The 22,618-nt window shown below is 44.1% G+C and overlaps 1 long non-coding RNA gene across 1 annotated transcript; it reads left to right on the top strand.

Annotated features, from left to right (window-relative positions):
- Positions 1-20,523, top strand: LOC121040486 (uncharacterized). Its single transcript, XR_005795328.1, has 4 exons — positions 1-215; positions 3,252-3,355; positions 14,153-14,242; positions 20,377-20,523. It is a non-coding gene; the product is annotated as an uncharacterized LOC121040486 (long non-coding RNA).
- The last annotated feature ends 2,095 nt before the right edge of the window (positions 20,524-22,618 follow it).

Below are 22,618 nucleotides of genomic sequence, written 5' to 3'. Positions count from 1 at the left end.
ATCATGGCTGAGCAATCTGACTCTGAAAAATATAAGGACCAACTTGGGAGTTTTATCACATTTCTGCCGCCCAGGCATGAAGTCAGCTGGACTGCGCGTGACAGGGAGCGATCCTCTTGTAATTAGCCGGGGTGTTTTTCTTTCATGTTCTGCCTAAATTCGGTGTGCTGCGAGCGCGTCCGCTCCCTCCGAGCTGCCCCACAGCAGTAGCGGAGGTGAGTCATGGCCATAAAATTTGGAAAGCTCGTGGGGGGATGGGGGTGGTGGTGGAGAAATATAAATTATTGTTATCATCTTTCAGGCGCAGTTGAGTTAATTATTGCACTTGGGCCAGCTGCATCGGGCCTCCGCTAACTGGAGCCAGAAATGAGGCTTTTAGTGGAAAGGAATAGATGCTCTGCTGGGGTGGAGGCCCTAGAAGCCCCTTTGCTCTTTTGGGGGAGAACGGGGCACGTTAAATTCCCAGCACCGCCGCTCACCAGCTGGGACCTGTGTGGATTTGCTCCAAGACACTTGGGTGTGAGCACGGTCACGTTTTCTTTATTTTTTCTAGAGCAAGGAAGTCTGGCTTGGTTCTGCACCTGCCAGGGCTGCCGGGAAACCCGATTTTAGTTATGTCTTTTTTGGAGGAGTGGTGGTGAGGAATATAAGGAAGCCCTGGGAATTTCTAGCGATGGGTCCACTATGGAGAAAATCCTTGCTCATGGTCCACGAGCACCATTTTGAAGGAAGCCTCCCAACTCCCTCCCTCCCAAGCCTGGTCAGTTGTGGGGGGGGGGGGGTCTCATGTTTTCCTCACATTTTCCCTAGCACACCCCTCAGTCACCACTCCTCCCATCCAGTGCTGCAGATCTCCACCCTCAGAGGCTCTCAAACCACTGCCCTTCCCCCACCTCAGGGGAGACACAGAGCACCTCATGCTGAGCCACCTCCCCTCTGTCTTCTTCAGGCACTGAAATTAGCTCATCTCTTTAAGCCTTTTTTCAAACAAAACAAACAAACAAACAAACAAACAGGGAAATTATTTTAGATTTTCCCCTTGGCTATTTGCTCAGAAAAGGAGAAAAATGACCTTTTAATTCTTTGAGTCTCATCTAGCAAGAACAAGATACAGCCACTTCTCCATGAGTTTGTCATTGTCCGGTGCCTCCATCTTGAGCCTCTCTGAGGCTCAGTTTCTCCTTTAAAGATAGACAGCCCTTTCCAGCGGGGATGTCATAGGTCAGGTGACCTATGACATGTGTCAGGCACTTGGTGTAAGCCTCACTCAGAGTCAGCTTCCAAAGCATGGCTGTTGGTAGAGAACAGTGGGCTCTGGGACGATGCCTGTGGCCTCCCCACCCCTGAGGACAGGGCTGGAGTCTGCTTATCTCAGCAACTGGCCTTAACAACTGGGTCAGTGCCAGGTACTCAGCAGGCATCCAAACCTGTTTGGTTAACTGAACGGTTGTAAAAGGCAAGGATTTAGGAGCAGCTGAGAGAACCAAGCTTCCTTGAGCGACACCGACCAACTGGCCTTCATGTCGTATGTGCATAGTATACACACATGTGCATTGTGGGCATGCGCAGTGGGTGATGGAGTGATAACAAGACATAATGCCTCAAGGAGAACTGAATATTTGATCTTCTCACTGTGGTTACCAAACTTTTAACTGTAATGGATAAGGAGACTGTACTCATTTTGGGCATATGCTATTTTTTTTTTTTTTTTTTACAGAAGTATGTTTTCTCATTGCCTAATTTTTCCTAAGGCTAGTTTCTGGGGGCTTTCCCTCCCAGCTATCCTTGGCTTCAGTGGGGTTTATAAGCATCCTGGGTCATTGAGAAAAGGGGGGGTATGTTTCAAGAAAACTTTGATGGGGCTCAGATAAATCTCAAGTCATAGGCAGGTGACTTTCTTCTGGATGACCAATGGACAATGTGCAGGAACCACAGGAACATAAATAGCTAAGGTGGCTCCTCTGTCCAGTTGATGTCAGATGCTTACCTACATGGTGGCCTTTGGTCTGCAGGCCTGGCTGGAGTCCCTACAGGCACAGGCAGAGACCCTGATGCCTTCCCCCTTTCTCTCTACCTGATCTGCTTTGTCCTTTTCATTTCTGTGCTCCCCCTGGCCCGCCCACTGTCATGCCCCTCCTTGGATCCAGTGGTCTTCTACCAAGCCAAGTGACCCTCACCTAGGGGTAGGCTTGCCTTTACTCCTATTTTCTTCCCAGGTTTTTGACTATAGCTTATACTCTGCATTCTTCCTCCCTCAGACCTTCCTTTCTGGATCGGTGAATTACTGATATTTCATTTAATCTGAACAATAAACTGAGGCTGGCCCTGTGTCTGAGAATCCCCTGGAGTTTCTAGATCTCTTCTTTCTGCTCCTATCTGTGCCTTTCTTCTTGGAAGGTTGTGCCCTCCATTTCCAGTGGAGAAAGAATCCCAGGGGCCCCCAGGAGAGGCTGGGCTGGAATACTTAGGTGGTGGAAACTCTAGGAAATTTCTGGAGGAGGGAACCTCCTGAGGCCTCCAACCCTTTGCTTAGCTTTCTCAAAATCTCAGCAGCTGATCTAAGGGACATGGCTTCTAACCATCACTATTGTGAAGTCTCCTCACTCAGGGCCACGTTATGATGTCTGTGAGTCTCTCACATTCTTGTTTTGTTGAGCATCTTCCTTCATAAAAACATATGAAAACAATGTAATGGATTTTCAAGGACCCTAAGTATTTCATTTTTTTTCTGATGTAAGAAAAAAAATTAAAACAGTTTATTCAATCTTAAAAGTTCAGATATTTTTCCTTTGAATTTTAAAAAATAAAAAACATTTTTCTTGGTCCCTGAAGGTATGGTGGGCCCAGACACTGTGCCTACCTGTGCGATGGAGAAGTCAGCCCTGTCCTCACAGATTAAGAGTAGGCATCAGAACACCAGCCGGAACGTGCATGGGGGGGTTTGATGATTTCTTGGTGCCTATATCTAGATGCAGCTTCACATAGTTGAGACCAAGGTGACTGTAGTAGAGTAGCAAAAGCAGGAGCTGGGGCAGCCTGGACTGAACAGACCCTGTGGAAGTCCTGTCCTGTGGTTCCCCAGCCCCACCCAGCTTGTACAACTCAGAGCATTTGCATCCACAGTTCCCTCCCTTCATCACTCACTTGGTCTTTGAGGAGTCATTTCTCCAGTCAGGACGTGTGAGCATGTATGCTGGGAGACTTCCATGGCACATTTTGGAACTTTGTGCTTTTTTTTTTTTTCCCCTTAGGATGAACCATGTGAAAGTGCCAGTTTTGTGAGTCACCATTGTGTATGGTTCAACCTGGTACCTGTCAGTTATCCAGTCTCGTGTGCCGATGTCACTGTCACCGTGTAACTTCCTCGTGCATAGAGACTGTGATTTGAACGTGGCTGTGTCTCCAGCAGCTAGCTCACCATCTTTTAAGTGTTTCTGGAATGAATGGACAATTCAACCCAAAGGGAAGATCGCCCCTATTGTACACACTTTGCTCTGCTTGTGGAGCAAAGGTTCTTAAACTTGAATGGGCATCAGAATTTTCTGTGGGACTTGTTAAAACACAGATCACTGGGCCCCATCCCAGAGTTTCTGATTCTGGAGGCCTGATAACTAGCATTTCTAACAAGTTCCTAGGTGAAACTGGTCCTGGAAATCATGAAGCTGGTCCTGGACACCACTGTTTTAGATTAAAAGTTCTTTCCTGGGGATGGGAGGAAGATTAGTCATAAGTATTAAAAAAAATCCCCCCTGTACTAGGTTGAATAGTGCCCCATCCCAAACTCACGTCCACCCAGAAATTGTGAATGTGACGTTATTTGGAATGAGGTCTTTGCGGAAGTGATCAAGTTGAGGTCATATTAGATTCGGTGGATCCTAAATCCGTTATGCGTAGTATCCTTATAAGAAGCAAAAACTTAGACCCACAGACATAGAGCCCCACAGGGGAGAATGCCATATGAAGATGGAGACAGAAAGTGGAGGGACACATCTACCAGCTCAGGAGTACCAAGGATTGCCCACAACCACCAGGAGCTAGCAGATAAGCAGAGGACAGATTCTCCATCAGAACCCCCAGAAGGAACCAGATGGGAGGGATGAAGATTCCTCACATCACTCCATGTTGGAGCTGGATGGATTCATTCACCCAACAGTCTTTCAAAGAAAGTGCTGAGCCCTGCACCTACAGTGTGCACTGCTGGGGCCAGAGGAGTATTCAGAAGACACTATTGGAATTTGGGCCAAGTTTCAGCCTCTCAGGCCTCCTGTGGTCTAGCCAGCATGGCTGTGACCATGGCAATGCGTAGGCCAGGCAGAGGGCAGGTGGGGCTTGCAGTGGCTTGATAACTCCTGGAACATGGCCTGTGCCTTGTCTGGTGTGAGGTCAGGGTGTTGAGAGGCAGGCAGATAGGTGGGGGAACTTTCTACCACACTGACCCAGGCTGTCCTCACAGAGGTCTGCTTCTTATAAAGCCCATGTGTGTGTGTGTGAGGCCTCTGACAGATGTAATGGGGGCCTTTGCTTGTTGAGTTTGCTCCACTGGCCAGCACGGCCAGTGAGGGGGGCAAGTCCTCCTGCACCCCCTTCTTCCCATCTCTGTGAGGTTAGAGCTAGAATTGGAAGTCTTGGGGGAGGCACACCTCTGGTCCCAAGGGAAGGAGGGGGTGGTGAGTTTGGAACTTTCCAGCTGTCCTCCAGGGTCTGGCCATAATGGTCAGGCAAACTACAACTGTGTTTACCAACGTGAGGGAGACAGGGAACCGATCATGTGCTCTGTCTCATGCTATCTAAGAGACAAGCTCCTCAAAAGTAGCACCAGCCCCAACTTCCACCTTGTCAAGGGTGACAGCAATCTTTGTGCAGTAGCATCAAGATACAAGAGAAGCAAGGGATTTAAGGCTAAGTATCCTGAATTTAATTAGATTCTGTTTCCACTAACTGCTACTTCTTTGACCTTGGACAAAGCTCTTAACCTCTCAGGGCCTCAGTTTCCTCACAGCATAAGCCCAGGTGGAAACTGGGACCACCCTGTCAGTGAAATAGTAGAAAAGGAGGCTTAAAGCTCTACCGTGTCCTTCCATGGCCCCACAAAATCTCCTGAATGTCTGAATTCTGGACCCAGCTTCCTCACATGCTGACTCTGTTCTGTTCCACATTAACCAACATGAAGTTGGATCCCTTCCGAGAATTAAAAAAAAAACCCCTTACAAAGTAGCAACAATAAGATTGGTAGAATCGACCAAAATGTCTTGCTTTTTTGTCTTTTGTTTTGGGTTTGGTCTTTGTTTTTTCATGGAAAAGAGAGATGAAGGGTAGCCACAGCAGAATTTGATCAACTTCCAAAATGGTAGTTGGCCTCAGATTGCCTCTAAGATGACCTTCAGCCACCCACCACACCACGAGGGCCTCCCAGGCTCTTTGCTTCCCCCAGACCTAGTCCTTCTCTCTCTGTTGTCTTCCCTCTCTTTTCTCTAGTTACTCCTCTCTTCACTCATTCCCTTTTCTCATACCCAAGGTCAAGATGCTCTCCCTTCTCTTTTGTTGGGGGTCAACACCTCTGCCTTCAAGACTCTCACCTACGTCAAGCATCTCAAAGCATTTTTTTTCCACAAAAGAGCATTACATTTCCAAGTAAAATTTGTGTACTTGATGTTAAGAGTAATAATTCACCCAGTCACATGCAGATTACATGAGATAACATAAATGAAAGTATTTTTGAAATGCAAGGTATCGTACAAACTCATTCCTCCATCCATCCATTTCTGTGACAAACATTTGTGAAGCCTTTGGTAGGTGCTGGAGATGCCTTCAAGGGTTTCACAATCTAATGAGATGCTAGAAAATAACTGTAATGAAGTGTAACAAATGCCATAATTGTGCAACATCTCATGTGTAATGGCACAATAAAAAAGGGAGTGATTCATGTTACTGTGGATAATGTAGAATATATGATGTGATAGGATATGATACAATATACTTCTATTATAATACAATAGAATATAACAGACAAGGCAAGCTCAAAGTGCTCTTCTGAGCATTTTGGAGATGAGCTTCCTGTTTGATCCAGTGCCTGTAATTTTATTGACAACTATCTGTACCTCCTCTCCCTGTCTGTAGATTCAGATCTGTGCTCAAGGTTTGCAGGTTAACCTGCAAGGGACAGGTCATTTGACCTCTTAGAGCCTCAGTCTTCTCATCTGTCAGATCGGTACAAAAATTCCTCACAGGCTTGCCATAGAGACTGAAAGAGATGCATTAACTTGTTTGTTGAACAAACAGTTCTTGAGCAACTCCTATGTCCTGGACACTGATATGGGCACTGGGGTTTTTTTTTATAGGGAATGAGACAGTGCATGGGTTCTTGTTCTCTCAGAGTAAACATCCTGTTGGGGAGATAAGATAATTATTGGTGTGCAGCCCTGTTAATTGGCACCTGGAAGCTATGTAACACCTTTGCTGCAGCCTTTCCTTTCAGATTGTCTTCATTTTTCAATCCCCTGCACCTTGCCTCAAAGTTCTGTTGCCTTGGAGTCTTTCAGATAGAGGCTGCATAAAGGAAGTCCTGGGAGTCTGGGAGGAGGAGGCAGTCTCTGCTCACGGGCTTGCAGGCTGAGTTGGAGAGTGTTTTAGTTCAGGCTGTTATAATACATAGAATGGGTGCTTAAACAGCACACATTTGTTTCTCACAGTTCTGGGGCTGAGAAGTCCAAGATGGAGGTGCTGGCAGGTTTGGTGTCTGGTGATGGAGGACCTGCCATTGTGCCCTCACATGGCTGAGGGAGAGACCATCTCTCTCACTTTCCTTCTCATGAGGGTACTAATCCTATTCGTGAAGCTCCACCCTCATGACCTAATAAGCTCTCAAAGATCTCACTTCCGAATACCATCACAATGGGGGCTAGGTTTTAACATATGAGTTTGGGGAGGGTGCACAGTCAACCCATCACAAGGAGAAAGAGTGGGAGCAAATTGAAGTACTTAAACCAATAAGCACATATCTCTTTCTCTTGGCTTCCGTCTGCCAAGGGCACTGGGGAGAAGCCCAACTTTTTAATGACTTCTCTTCTTTGGTTTAGGATTTATTACAAATGTGTTTCCTCTGTTTCTCCTATAATCATGTCATTGAGTGGCCCAGAGATAAATGTCAACAACACAGCTCTTAAGGAGTCCTGGTGGCGGGAGAGTGAGGGAGCTGAGTAGGGGGCTGGCAGGCTCATCAGAGGACACATTTATTAAACTGTGGAAGGGATGGGGTAAGCCATCCAAGCCCTGGGTCTGGCAGAGTTTGCAACCAAGTGGTAGGGAACAGAGCACTTTTTGTATCTCAGGAAAGCTTCTCTTCAGCCATTGGGCTGGTTTTCCCTGGCACTTTTGTCAAGCTTGGGCTTTTCAGTTTTGACATTTGTTTTTCCTTTTGGACTTTTCTTCTCATTACAAATAGATGCTGTGAATTCAAGCCTTGGGAAAGAGAGTTGGGTTTTAGGCATGGAGCACTGATAATATATGGCACCTGGGAAAGGAATCCGGTGCCGAGGACTTGCAGAGGCAAGACCTGAGGCTTGGTGGGAAAATGGCGTGGGCCTATGATGTGGACAGGTCAACCATTTAGGAATGGGACTGGGTTTTTTGATTGCCAAGCAGGGCTACCATTCACCTCCAAAGGGCTCTGCTCACAGAGATACAAATAGACGTGCTCTAGGTTGACAGGGGTCAACTCCCTTCTTTCCATCCCCCTTTCTCTCTGAGCCTTCCTGGTTTTAAGTGGTGGGACTAAGTGCCAATTTCCTTAAGTACTAGGATTGGATCCAAGGAATGCACTCTTGGGGCTAGGGGAGTTTGTGAAGAATTCTGCTGTGGAGACATACATTAGGGAGCCAGAACACCAGAACTTTCACTGCCAGGTTGGAAGAGGAACTCTGTTCCAAAGGGCCCTGGGTGGGGTCTCTTCTTAGGATTAGGTGGGGAAACTTGGGGGAGACCTTGCTACTGTGCCTTGAGGATGTTTTTATTTACCTTTCCTATCTCCTTCTTCTCTTTCTCACTCCTTTCTTCTCATTGCCTCTTCCAGCAACATGCTAGTGTTAGGGTTTCCCATGTGCCAGTGTTGGGGTTACAATGATGATAAGGATGGGAGTTGGAGTAAGGCTCAGGTGTGTGAACTTCATCATTCTCTCATCTGTGGGGCTTGGCTTGCCCACGGAGAGATCGGAACTCCCCAGGGACAAGCACTGGATGGAAACAAAATACTGCTCTAGTAATAGTTGGGCAAATACCTCCCCATACCCCTTTCCTCTGTCAACTACCCCCATCCCTGCTGTTATTGCAGAGCTCTCTGGAGAGTTGTGCTGGGTACCAGACTGAGAACTGTAAGCCTAAGAAAACCTTCCATTGCTTCCCTGAAAAGCCCAGATAGGTCTGAAAAAGAAGTTTGTTTATTTATCTACCCAGGGGCAGATGTGAAGTTGGCACACAGCTGATGAGATGGATGTGGCTTTGCCTCATGTGTAGGAAGCACAGGGGAGCATGCCTGGCGTGAGTCCTGTCCATGAGCATGCACGGTGACCCTGCTCATAAGAAATCATAGACCAGTGGGTCTTGTCCCTGGTGTCGCAAACTGGAATCTGACCTTGATTCTTTTTTCCCTTATTCAACTATTCACCAAGTCCTATCAAATGGACCTCTAAAATATCTTTTGGGTCCATGTGCTTCTTTCCACCCCCTCTGCCACTTTCCTAGCCCAGGCCACTGTAGCCTCACTTCCAGCACAGCAAGTGTATTTTTCTAGGTTTCCTCATGCACCTCCTGCTCCTCCCATCCATCAGGGTCCATATTGGTTCCAGGGAAATATCTGTTTGGTTAAGAAACTGCCGTATTGAAAATCTTCAATGTCATCCTTTTGCCTTTGGGGGGGGGACCTTTAAAAATGTTTCTGACTATTCTAATAATTCCTGTATGTATGTATGTATGTATTTATTTATGTAAACAATTTTTTAAATGTTCATTTATTTTCCAGAGACAGAGTGTAAGCAGGGGAGGGGCAGAGGGAGAGGGAGACAGATTACGAAGCAGGCTCCAGCCTCTGAGCTGTCAGCACAGAGCCCAACATGGGACTCGAACTCATGAACCATAAGATCATGACCTGAGCAGAAGTCAGACACTTGATCAACTGAGCCACCCAGGCGCCCTAACCCTGTTTATACTTTCAATATCATCTTTCACCTTGCCCATTCCAGAAATAGTAAGCTGTTTTCCTTTTTCCCAAACAGGCCACCCTCTTTCTTGCCTTGTCTCATGCTCTTCACTCTGTCAGGTACTTTTACTCTATCCCCCTCCCCTTTTCAACCAGCTCCAATGCAATCTTCACCTTCTTTTCTTAGCTGTCACTTTCTCCAGGAAGCCCTCCTTCCTTTGCCTGGATCAGTGGTCCTCTCACGCAGTCTGCAGCCATCTATCCCTTTCTGATTATGTATTGTCACGGCCCGTTTGCTTGAAATCTCCCCCCACCCCCACTCCGGCTGCTAGAGTAACCTCTGCCATTGACAGCCACCTCCTTGGCTTCTGTTAGGCTAAGCATATGGAGTCTCTCTTCCATTCCACACCATATGGCTCCACTGTATCTCTTCATGAGTTGACCTTAAGCAAAAGAAAAGGGACACTGGACATAGTAATGGATGGTGTTCACAGCAGCAATAATTTCTTTTAATATTGAGACATTCCCCACGTTGTTGGTTTTTTTTCTGGCTCTCAACAAAGCCAAGGGTGAAATGAGATGTCAGTTCTTCAAGTAGTGATTCTTGTGGGGTAGCAGGGTAAGAACTGCTTTTTAGGTTATGTCTGAAAACTCCCAAATGGAACACAATTCCACCTCCTCTCTTCTTTGTTATGGTAGAAACTTTGGAGAAGGCATGGTAAATATTTTTTCTGTCTGGAGCCTCAATAGTTCAGCCAGGCTTTCGATGAGGGCTGGCTATATATCAGATGACTCACCGTGTAGACACTGGGGGAGAGGAGAAGATGATGTACTGTTGACCGGGAGAAGATCCACACACTGTAGATGGCAAGATGCTTCTGTTCTATATCCAACACTTCCAGAGCACCTCTCTGGGCCAAGCTCCACTGAGTGCTGGGTATTAGGTAACTCCCTGCCCTTGAAAATCTTGTCAATCCCTAGGTTTTATAGGAAAGGCTCAGATGAAATAGTAGGAGTTGAGAGAAAGGAGGAAGCACAGGCAGACACATATCAAATAAATGAGCAAGAATGGTGTAGTCCCACTTATACAGGTAAATTTCAAGAGTGACAGCGTGCCATTGCCTTGGGAAGTATCGCTTAGGTGGTGGGAATGTCAAGGGCCCGTATGGCATTGGGAGGCTTTAGATTCCCCCATAATTTGCATTAGCACCCCCATGTTTTTGTACAATCCCTTCTTCCTTAATGTTACCTAAAGTGTTATGGAAACACATCCTCAATCCCATGTGCAGATTGCTGCCCAAGACTGACATTGGACATTCTATGGCTATCGCTTCCTTTCTCCAATTCCTTGCAAACTCACAAACTGCTGATAGTTGGTTCTCAGTTGGAAAATGAGGCACAGCGGGCTTGCCAAAGATCTGGACACAGACAGATGCAGACGCCTGGGCTTGTGCAGACAAGCATACACTTTTATGTGCATGCACACACTTATTTCCATATATACTATGACACCATATTGTCATCCAATTCCCTTACATCATTTGGTAGGAATGTGTACAAACACTCCAGGGACTGAGCAGGTTCATGGGTAAGACCCTTCCTCCTCCTAGATGCTTGACAGGCTTCTGCAAAAATGACCTAACAAAGCCCTGGTTCCAGACAGTGGGACAATGAGGATCTCAACATTATTTATGACAGCCTTTTTTGTATTGTAAGTGACCTAGGTACCCAGTTTCTGAGAGAGGAATTTACACACTGAGAAGACAGGAAGATATGTGGGTGTGGAGTGATGGATGGGGGGTTTGGAAGTGTGAAGGGACAGGTGCCGATCTTGAAGCTGCTTGCCTTATATTGGGACATCTCTGACTAAACCAATGGAGATGGAAATCCTAAGTTTTCATTGTTAATAAATCTGCCTCAGAAACAAGGAAATGATGATATTAATAATAATAGCTCTCAGTGTGACAGCTGGAGTTTTGAGGGAGCACAGTGAATATTTGTCTTCCTCTCTGATTCCGAAGCAAGAAAAGATGTGAAGCAGATGGGACCAAAATGTCACTTTTATGACTGGAGTAAGTACTTTCAGTGAGAACCCAAGTGGGCTTCTCGATTCCCTAACCCAAGACCCGACTTTAGAGCACCTGACCTGAGAGCAAATTGGCGTCTGTAAAACAGTGCCCTTTGCTAGGTAGGGAAGGATGGGGAAGAAAATGGGGATCTTTGACAGATCAGCACCATCCATTCAAGAAACGTAAACATGTGCTCTTGTTTGGCAACCAGGTAACTCACTCTGTCTCCCCAGGGAGTAAGGAGAAGTGAACCTAGAAGGCCAGGTGTGGTCTGGGAAACCTCCCTCATTGCTTTGAACATCTAGTATCTGAAAAACTTGAACATTCCCTGAATGTTCCCATGCTTTTGTCATAGCCAACTATAGTCAGAGTAGTTTGGCGGGAAGAAGGTCTGGCCCCTAAGGGGACAGGAGTCCTCTTTCAGGACAGCTCGGCTCCCCACTTTGAAAGGCTGCCCTTCCCATAAACCTCTGCTCCTATGGTGTTCTCCTGGGGCAGCTGGTGGGTAGGGTAGGCTTTGCCCTCAGAAGGTTCTGAAATGAAGCAAATTGTATGTTAATTGAATCACTACCATGGACATTCTGTTCAAGGTTAAAAAGGTGTTCCATTTTCTACATCCTACCCTAAATTATGCCTAGCTACATTGCCTAATATAGCTCCAGAGAAGTGATTGTCCAATGGAAAAACAAGAATGATAAAGGGGATCTGTCAGGACAAAGCCTGACTGACACAGAGCCTCTGAAGTGGGGGGAGAGTCGGTGCTATGAAGGGCTTGTTGAAGGGGCACCAGCTGCTTCCAGGGAGGAGTTGCTGGTTTGGATTTGGGGGCTTGTAGATGCCATTCAAGGCAGGAGTGAAGATATGAGTGAGGGCTAAGTATCTCTCTTCTCCACCCCCCAACCTCTCTCTCTTCCTCACTCTTCCTGAATTAATGACCCCACCAAGACTTCCTGAGAAAAACAACCAAGTCAGAAAGTCAGAGATCACCCCACCTCTCTTGACAGCCCAGCCCAGCCCCACAAACCCGTATCTCTTGGTCAGTTACTCCCACATGTCACCCAGGCCACAGAGAGACTTCCTGTTCATTCCACTGTCAGAGACACTCGATGTTAGCACTTTTTGGCAAAGGATCTCGACAATCACCTTGAAAAGAAAAACAGCGCCATGAGTTAGTGGAAAGAATGTGGCTTTGGAGCCAGGCAGTCCTGGGCTCTACTCCCAACTCTGCCACTTAATGCCTGTGTGAGCCTAGGTACACCAATTAACCTCTTTGACTTCCAGTTTCCTCATCTGCAAAACAAACAACACAAAGATGACAATCGTGACCCTACAGAACAGTTTGGAAAGGCGAGGGATTCAACGCAGGAAAATGTGCCTGCAAGACACATGGCGGATAGTAGGTTTCAATATTTGGGGAAGATTCCACTAAAGGCTAATCTTCCTCTTGATAAATAGCAGAACTTATTTTAAGACTCTGAAGTTACAGAAATCCTGCAGCATAAGGAAGTTGTTCTTAAGCAGTCATCATGAGGCTTTCTAAAGAAGTACCTTTCTTCTGCTCCAAGTCTGTGCCCGTTTTCTCTCAGTGGTAGCTTCTCATTAAAATAATTCCATAAATACACTCTCACTGATACCTCTCAGCCATTCCCTTACTACACCAGCCCTGGTTTGTAATGAATTGTTTATCGAGGTTGTCTGTATGTGGCCATGAAATTTATAGTGTGGATAGAAGTCCACAGGACACAGGAGCCTGGCTGGCTCATGTCCTTGTGGCCTTTGTTATGGGCCTGCCCTGTAGGTGATTCAAAGCTGCCTAGTCCTTCCAGACTTTGGAGCTTGGATGGAGCCCAAACAGGACCAGTCTACCCATAAATCCTGCTCTCAGGCTGAGTGTGTTAGAAGGTCTCAGTATGTCACGATGTTTCCCTAAGGGTATCAATCGGGGTTACTAGGTACCAGTGACGGAATTCATAGAAAATGCATGTATTGAAAAGATACTGAATAGCTTCCAATATTTATGGAAGACTGGAGAACCAAGTTTAAAAGGTGTATATATTCCAAGGAGGTTAGGCCACAGCTGAATCCCTTGTTGGCACGGTGCCACTACATTGCCCCTACTTCCACTATGGGGCACTAAGACTCCCAGCACGGAAAGTTGATGCTACTGGATGAAAACCTTCTGTCTTTGTGTCATTGGATTGCCTGTTCAGTATTCACAGGCAGGAACTGGAACATCCCATTGGCTGATCCTGGGTCATGTGCCTGCTTCCCAGTACCAGAGAACAGGGAGAGTCCCCTTTGGCTTCCCTCATGGGATCACAGACTAGGGAGTTCTTTCAAAAGTAGGAAGATATTTTAAAGATTAATTTTTAGTATGCTAGAAAAATAGGTAGCTTTAGTTTGTTGTCACAACTTTTGGTTCAGTAAACAAAAAATATAGTTGAAATGCGCTACTTACCCCTAAAACTTGGGTATAGCAAAAAAAGTACGGACTTGGACTCAGCTTCTCTGACCCTTGGTTTCTTTTCTATGAAATGGGAATTAGAATAACTATCCTCATACCTCTCTCAAGTTTGTTGTGAACATAAATTAGATAATATAAATACAAAACAAACTGTTCCATGTTCTATCAAAGGAGCAGATGGTACGAATATTTTCCTTTACTATCTGATAAACCACTGGCAAACAATAACATCTACAATATGGGCTATTTGTTGTCTGGAGTGTGGTGATGTGCGTAGGGGCATGAAAAATCTCCTTCTGCAATTAGGGTGTCCAAAACTCAGGAGACATGAAATGTTGAGTGAGTCCCCTGAGGCCATACAGCTGGTAAGTGGCAGAGCCAGGATTTACATCCAGGTCTGTCTGATTCTGAGTTCTGTCTTCTTTACAGGAGGCGTGGTTCTCATTTCTGAATCTGGATGAATTGGCTGGAAGCTCAGGAAGGAGGTTTCTCTTCAGGAAAGAAATGGAAGAATATAAGGTGGGAGAAATGGAAGCCCATTTCCTGAGTGCTTAGAATGATGATTATTCCATAAGAGCACATTGACATATCAAAGCTGGAAGGCCCTAATGAAAACCACAGTGAGCTTTCTCAGCAAGCTCATGAGCTATTGCATTGAACAGTTTTCATTTTGTAGATGAGGAAACTGAAACTGCAAGAAGTTAAATAAGATGCTCAGCCAGTACAGTCAGGGTTTGAGATTTAACTCAGGCATGTATATTGCCTTGGATTCTTAGTTGGAAACAATGGAGACCAATTTGGGTTAGTTTAGGCAAGGAAGTGATTTCATAAAAGATACTGAGTGGCCCTGGAGAACCAGTCATGGAACAGGATCCTAAATCACATCACTGAATTAGTTCAGCAGCTGATTGTGCTAATGTCACCACTGGGTTGCTCCTGCTAGACCCTCTTCCACTGCAGCTCCCAGGGGCTGGATGCAGCTGCCACTACTCTTGTTTAAACAGATTCTTCCTGGTGCCACTTCCCTTGTGTCAAATAGTCTATGGAGGCTTCTGTTAGTCTGAGCCCAGGTCACATGCCTGCAACTTAGCCACAAAGGAGTTTGAGAAAGTGAGTATATGGCTTCCACAGAGGGGAGAAATTTCTTCCTCCTATTAAGGTGGGGAAAATCTCAAACATGGAGAACTGTTCCACCATGCTGGGGGTGCAGAGATTTTCTTGTTCCTACCTGAATTCTCAAGATGCAGAACAAAGCTTAGCACATAGTAGATGTTAAATACTGACTGTTTATATCCTCCCCCAAATTCATATGATGAAACCCTCAACCACAGTGTGATGGAATTTGGAGGTGGGACCTTTGAGAGGTAATTAGGTTTAGATGAGGTCATTAGGGTGGGGCATCTATGATGAGATCACTGCTTGTATGAGAGGAGAGACACCAGGACTCTCTCTTCACCATGTGAAGACACAGCAAGAAGATAGCCACACAGCCAACCAGGAGGTAGGCTCTCACCAGGGGCTGAATCAGCTGGCACCTTGATCTTGAACTGTCCACCTTCCAGAACTGTGAGAAATAAATGCCTCTTATTTAAGTAACCCTGTCTATGGTATGTTATTGTAGCAGCCAGAGTGGACTAAGACAATAGGTGTGTAATAAATATTGATCAACTGATTGACAACATGATTCTGTGTGATTTTCAAGTCCATGCCCTTGACCATTATACTCTACTTTTCTTTAGGTCATCCCTTGACAAGATCTAGTACAAAATACTCAATTTCACATCAGTGAAATTATGTAAGGTCCCTATCCTGTATGAAACTACCTTCACGTATATGTATTATTCATTCACTCAATAAAATGTACTGTTGTGGGTTATGACCATGGGCTCTGAGAAGGAAGTACTATATCTTATCTTTTCACCATGGTGACATCCATTTTTCATACAGTGCTGTAGAATAAGCAATCGTTAAAGAAATGAGAAGGTTGCTGAATGAAAGACTTTAAGATGTAAAGTTGTCAGCACTTGGGGTGAATAGATCTTATAGGTAGGGAGAGAGGTGGTGTCAAGGATTGCTTCCAGGTTTTTGGCTTGAATACCTGGTTGGATGGTGACTGCCATTTACTGAGATAAGGAGCATGGAGAAAGAGCAGGCTCTGGAAGGAAGATCAGGGATTTAGTTCTGGATTTTCTGAGTTTGTGTGTCTGAGACATGAAAGTGGGGATATTGAGTGGGCTGCTGGATATATGGATCTGGAACTTAAAAGCGTTGTCGGGAATGGAGACGTGAATTTCAGCTAGTAACTGAAGCTATAGGCATAGACGTGAAAATGTATGATACACACAATACATAAAGCTATTCTTGAATCTACAGATAATTACATAGAAAGTTGTATACATGTGTAACAATGCGTACAATGGAGTTAAGTTATTGGTAATATTCAGGAATGAATAATATATAGTATCAGCCTGAGAATTTGATTACTGATCAGTGTTCAATGGACACCAAAATGGCAGAAACCATATGTTGGAGGTTGTAATAGTTTAATCCCAAACTGATTTGTCTGCAAGGGCAATATGAACACAGAGAGTGATGTGTCTTTGTCTCAGAGCTCTTCCTCCTGAGTTGTTGGACACAAAATGGTAGATATGTCAGATGGATCTTAGCCATGGTGTAGGCATTTCCTTCATGGCGAGCCTAAGAACATTCTAAAGGAGGAGCACAAAGGCATGGCAGTGGGAATGTCAATCTCAGACAGGGCTGGGGACCTACAGAAGAGCTCTATAGGGACTGAGTCTTAGGAACTGTAACCAAAGAGAACACCCCATATTTTTTCTCCTCTCTGTGAAACGTATTTTCAAAAAGCCAGGCAATCCTGAGATTAACACTGACCCTTCAGAGGCTCCCAGTCTGGGAATGGGCTGAGGGGACTTGTGTTAGGAGATCCTTGTACTCAGTAGTTAAGCGATCACAGTCCACCCATACGTCATTCTGATTAAGAGCAAGAGTTGTGGACTCCGAGTTCAAACCTGACTTCTGCCACTAATTTGCTGGGAAGCCTTTGGTATGTTACTTATTCTCTCTGAACCTCAGTTTCCTCACCCTGCTCAAAGGGCAATGACAGCTTAAGACACAGGGTACTTTGGGTGCAGTGAATATCTAAACAAATTCTTACTGATGACAAATTGGAATCTGCCATCTTGTTAGATAGGTAGCCACTGGTGAATTTTAGATAGAGAGGTGATAAGATCTAAGTTACCATTTAAAAAGATACCTCTGGGGGCGCCTGGGTGGCTCAGTCAGTTAAGCATCCGACTTCGGCTCAGGTCACGATCTCATAGTTCGTGGGTTAGAGCCCTGCGTCAGGCTCTATGCTGACAGCTCGGAGCCTGGAGCCTGCTTCGGATTCTGTGTCTCCCTCTCTCTCTGCCCCTCCCCCGCTTGTGCTCTGTCTCTCTCTGTCTCTCAAAAATGAATAAATGTAAAAAAATTAAAAAAAAAAAAGGTATCTCTGGTGCCATAGAGGAAGTCAGAGAGGACACTGGGAGACCAAACTTTTGGCTACTGCATTAGTCCAAGCACGGAATGATGGTAGTTTGGATCAGGGTAATAGGGAGTTAGGGGGTGAAATTTTGGATTTCCAGGTTTTTGTAAAGTTACTGCTTTCATTTTTTTAAAGTTTATTTATTTGAGAGTAAGAGAGAGCTCGAACAGAGGGAAGGGCAGAGAGAGAATCCCAAGGAAGCTCTGTGCTGTCAGCTCACAGCCCAATGTGAGGCTTGATCTCATAAACTGTGATATCATGATTTGAGCTGAAATCAAGAGTCAGATGCTTAACTAACTGAGGCACCAGGTGCCCTATTACTTTCATTCTTAATGACATCAACCAATTGCAGATAATTGGAGATATTTCAAAACAAAACATGTACATTGTAGTTGTTTTTTTTTGTTTTTGTATATAACAAGCTCCTATGTAGTGCTTATTTTGTACCTGGCACCATACTAAGCACTTTACAAAAATTACCTTATTTAATATGCCTAACACTTATATCATCCCCATTTTACAGAAGAGGAACTGAGGCTCACACAGCTAGTAAGTGGTAGAGCTGGATTTCAACCCCATGTAGTCTGGATTAACATTAAATTAAAATAAAAAAGATAATTCTTAGAATTAATTTGGGACCAGCTCTGTTTTTATTCCTTCAAGCGGTAACGGGTTCAGAATCTCTTGCCTAAGGAATTGAACAAAGATCCTCCCATAATTTGGCAGTCTTCTCCTACACCCCAGGGCCATTTAGGACACACCAATTTTGATAATAAGTATATGAACACATAACTAGTGGGCATCTGGGTTGAAAGTCTCTTGGAAAACTTCTTGTAGTTCTCTGGGGTGTATGATTTCACCTCCAATCAAAAATTATTAATGAAACAAAATAAAATGAAAAGATTTAAAAAATTGCCTGACTGTTGAACTGCCAAGAGCCCAATTAGTCAGAGCAGACCTTACAATAATACCAAATCAGGGAGGAAGTCCGATAAGAAAACATCACCTCAGATGATTTTTAATTGGCAGAGAGAAAATAACTTGAGAACAATAGCTTAATGCTGCCAATTCCCCCTTCACATTTCTCACTAAATCAGTCTTTTCCCCATCCGGAATGCTCTACCCTCCTCTTGACCCACCCATGTACATAATTACCTTGGGGACTTGGCTGAAAAGTTAGCTCCTGCTAAATGCCTTTCCCACCTAGCATCAGTGTGCTGGGCTTTGATGGATTATGTCATTAATCCCTCCCTCACTCAGTGAGCGCCTTCTGGGTCTTAGATCCTCACCTCGCTGCTGAGAACACAGTGGTGACCTGGACGCCACTCCTGGCCTCTCAGAGTTCAGAGCTTCCTGTGATGATGGAAATGTTCTATGTTTGCGTCCCCCAATACAGTAGCCACTAGCTCTGTGTGGCCTCCAAGTGCTGGGAAAGCGGCAAGTGCCCTTGAAGGATTGAATTTTTAAATGTTATTTAGTTTTGATTAATTTCAATGTCAATAGCCACACGGGACAGCCTAAGTCTAAAGTGAATGGCTGATAATAAAGATAGGATTGCAACAAAGTCTTCAGGGGCTGTGATAGAAATCTGGAAGAGGTTGAAGGAGGGAGCCAGAGTGAGGCCGGTCAGCACTTCTGGGCAGAGTCAGGGTTGTTTATGGGAGTGGTAATGCACAGCCTCTGGGTCAGCTGTCTGGTTTCAAGTTCAGGTGTTTTCCACCTGTTATCTCCGTGATTACAGGCAAGTTACTAAAGAAAAGTGCTGTTTTACAAGTGAGGAATCTGATGCTGAACTAGGGCAGAGGTGAGTGGAGCTGGAGGGAAGGTAGATTCGAGATCTGGCCAATCTCACCAGTGGTCCCCTCCTCAGCATGCATGACAAGGCTCATGCACCATTAGCATATAGGGCTATTCTGGCCGAGAATCACATTCCAGTTAATGCACCTTGTGGGAGTCATTCCACTTGTTCACTCACTCGCATGCTCGCTCCAGAATGAAACCACTTTATTTATTTTTTTACTTGATTATAAAAAAATTCTTGCTCCTCATCAAAAAAGTACAGAAATCACAGGAAATTATAAGGAAGAAATCACAAATCCCACCACCCAGAATTTCAGGAATTGGATGGATGTGCAACTATTCCTATATAGAGATATTAAATTTACATAAGTGGGAAAGTACTGTGCACTGTATTCTGTAGTTGCTATTTTATCACTAATTTGTTGTGAATATTTTAATATGTTAATATAGAACCTCATAAACATGTTAATGACTATGTAATATTCCATGGTACCATTGTACCATGTATGGACATTTAGATTGTAATTTCTCCCCATTCTAAAACATTCCATGGTGATCATACATCTTTATATCCTTGTATGATTATCTCCACAGGATAAGTTCCAAAATAGGGCTTCTGGTTATCAAAAAATACATTTAAATTTTGATACATAATGGGGACTGAATCTGTAGAGTGCGTTGGGTAGTGTGAACGTGTTAACAATATTAAATCTCCTAATCTATGAACACAGGACGTCTTTTCATTTATTTGTGTCTTCTTTAATTTCTTTCATCAATGTTCTATAGGTTTCAGTGTGTAAGAATTTAGCTCTTTAGTCACATTTATTGTTACATATTTTATTCTTTTTGATGCTAGGATAAATGGGACTGTTTTCTTAATTTTCTATTTGAGTAGTTTGTTGTTAGTGTATAGAAACACAATTAATTTTTGTATGCTGATTTCATGTCCTGCAATTTTACTAAATTGCTTTATTAGTTATAACCTTTTTTTTGTATGTGGAGTCTTTAGGATTTTCTACATATAAGATAATACCATCTACAAAGAGATAATTTTGCTTCTTCCTTCCTGATTTAGATGACTTGTTTATTTATTTTTTCCTGATTGCTCTGGCCAGGATGACCAGCACTGTGTTGAATGGAAGTGACACGAGTGGGCATCTTTGTTCTGTTTTTGATCTTAAAGGAAAAGCTTTCAGTTTTTCACCATTGAGTCTGATGTTAGCTGTGGCTTTTCATGCATGAACTTTATCATGTTGAGGTAAATTCTGCCCTCCAGAAGGTGTTTACTCCCATGTGTTCCTTTTCATAGTGATGACACACACCAAGAACACAAGACCTGCAGCTACTTACAACTTCTTTTATGTGAGTCAGAAATAAATTTCTGTCTCACCCCCCATTGTCGCCGGCATCTTTTACTTATAGTCTCAAGGTAACGCCTTACTAATATAGAACCTCAGCCAGCAAATGTGCTTTAGCTCATTATTTCCATCATGATCCTGTCCCTCTGTTTTTCATCTCGCCTACGTATCTCACACAGACCTTAGCTGAATCCAAACATTTAGTTTCTTTGTGCCAAAATTCAAGTGGCCTTGTGTACTTCTGGGGAAAAGAAGTGACACAACAAGGCAGGATGGGAACACTTTGAATTAATAGTAAACAACCACTAATAGTTCTCTACACTGTCCCCTATAATCTTTTTTTTAAATGTTTATTTAATTTTGAGAGAGAGACAGAGTGAGAACAGGGGAAGGGCTGAGGGAGAGAGGGAGACAGAGCATCTGAAGTGGGCTCTGTGCTGACAGCAGAGAGCAAATACGGGGCTCGAACTCATTAGCTGTGAGATCATGTCAAGTCAGATGCTTAACCAACCGAGCCACCCAGTCACTCCCTGCCCCGGAAATCTTTTGTTTTTTAATTTTATTTTTTTAATTTACATCCAAATTAGTTAGCATATAGTGCAACAATGGTTTCAGGAGTAGATTCCTTATTACCCCTTACCCATTTAGCCCATCCCCCCTCCTGCAACCCCTCCAGTAACCCTCTGTTTGTTCTCCATATTTAAGAGTCTCTTATGTTTTGTCCCCCCCACGCCCCGTTTTTATATTATTTTTGCTTCCCTTGCCTTATGTTCATCTGGTCTGTGTCTTAAAGTCCTCGTATGAGTGAAGTCATATGATATTTGTCTTTCTCTGACTGACTAATTTCGCTTAGCATAATACCCTCCAGTTCCATCCACGTAGTTGCAAATGGAAAGATTTCATTCTTTTTGATTGCCGAATAATACTCCATTGTATATATATACCACTTCTTTATCCAGTCACCCATCGATGGACATTTGGGCTTTTTCCATACTTTGGCTCTTGTTAATAGTGCTGTTATAAACATGGGGGTGCATGTGTCTCTTCAAAACTGCACACCTGTATCCCTTGGATAAATGCCTAGTAGTGTAATTGCTGGGTCATAGGGTAGTTCTATTTTTAACTTTTTGAGGAACTTCCATACTGTTTTCCTGAGTGGTTGCCCCAGTTTGCCTCCCACCAACAGTGCAAAAATGATCCTCTTTCTCTCATCCTCGCCAACATCTGTTGTTGCCTGAGTTGTTAATGTTAGCCATTCTGACAGGTGTGAGGTGGTATCTCATTGTGGCTTTGATTTGTATTTCCCTGATGATCAGTGATGTTGAGCATTTTTTCATGTGTTGGTTGGCATCTGGATGTCTTCTTTGGAGAAGTGTCTATTCAAGTCTTTTGCCCACTTCTTCACTGGATTATTTGTTTTTTGGGTGTTGAGTTTGATAAGTTCTTTATAGATTTTGGATACTAACCCTTTATCTGATATGTCATTTGCAAATATCTTCTCCCATTCTGTCAGTTGCTTTTTACTTTTGCTGATTGTTTCCCTTGCTGTGCAGAAGCTTTTTATTTTGATGAGGTCCCAGTAGTTCATTTTTGCTTTTGATTCCCTTGCCTCTGGAGACGTGTTGAGTAAGAAGTTGCTGCGGCCAAGATCAAAGAGGTTTTTGCTTGCTTTCTCCTCGGGGATTCTGATGGTTTCCTGCCTTACATTGAGGTCTTTCATCCCTTTTGAGTTTATTTTTGTGTCTGGTGTAAGAAAGTGGTCCAGGTTCATTCTTCTGCATGCCGCTGTCCAGTTTTCCCAGCACCACTTGCAGAAGAGGCTGTCTTTATTCCATTGGACATTCTTTCCTGCTTTGTCAAAGCTTAGTTGGCCATACGTTTGTGGGTCCATTTCTGGGTTCTCTATTCTGTTCCATTGATCTGAGTGTCTGTTTTTGTGCCAGTACCATACTGTCTTGATATTATAGCTTTGTATTATAGCTTGAAGTCTGGGATTGTGATGCCTCCTGCTTTGGTTTTCTTTTTCAAGATAGCTTTGGCTATTCAGGGTCTTTTCTGGTTCCTTAAAAATTTTAGGATTGTTTGTTTTAGCTCTGTGAAGAATGCTGGTGTTATTTTGATAGGGATTGCATTGAATATGTAGATTGCTTTGGGTAGTATTGACATTTTAACAATATTCTTCTAATCCATGAG

This window comes from Herpailurus yagouaroundi, unplaced genomic scaffold, assembly GCF_014898765.1.
Source record: "Herpailurus yagouaroundi ecotype Mexico unplaced genomic scaffold, PumYag 182, whole genome shotgun sequence".
NCBI lineage: Eukaryota > Metazoa > Chordata > Mammalia > Carnivora > Felidae > Herpailurus > Herpailurus yagouaroundi.
Note: the sequence above shows the minus strand (reverse complement) of the source record. Positions and strands in the feature narration are given on the sequence as shown.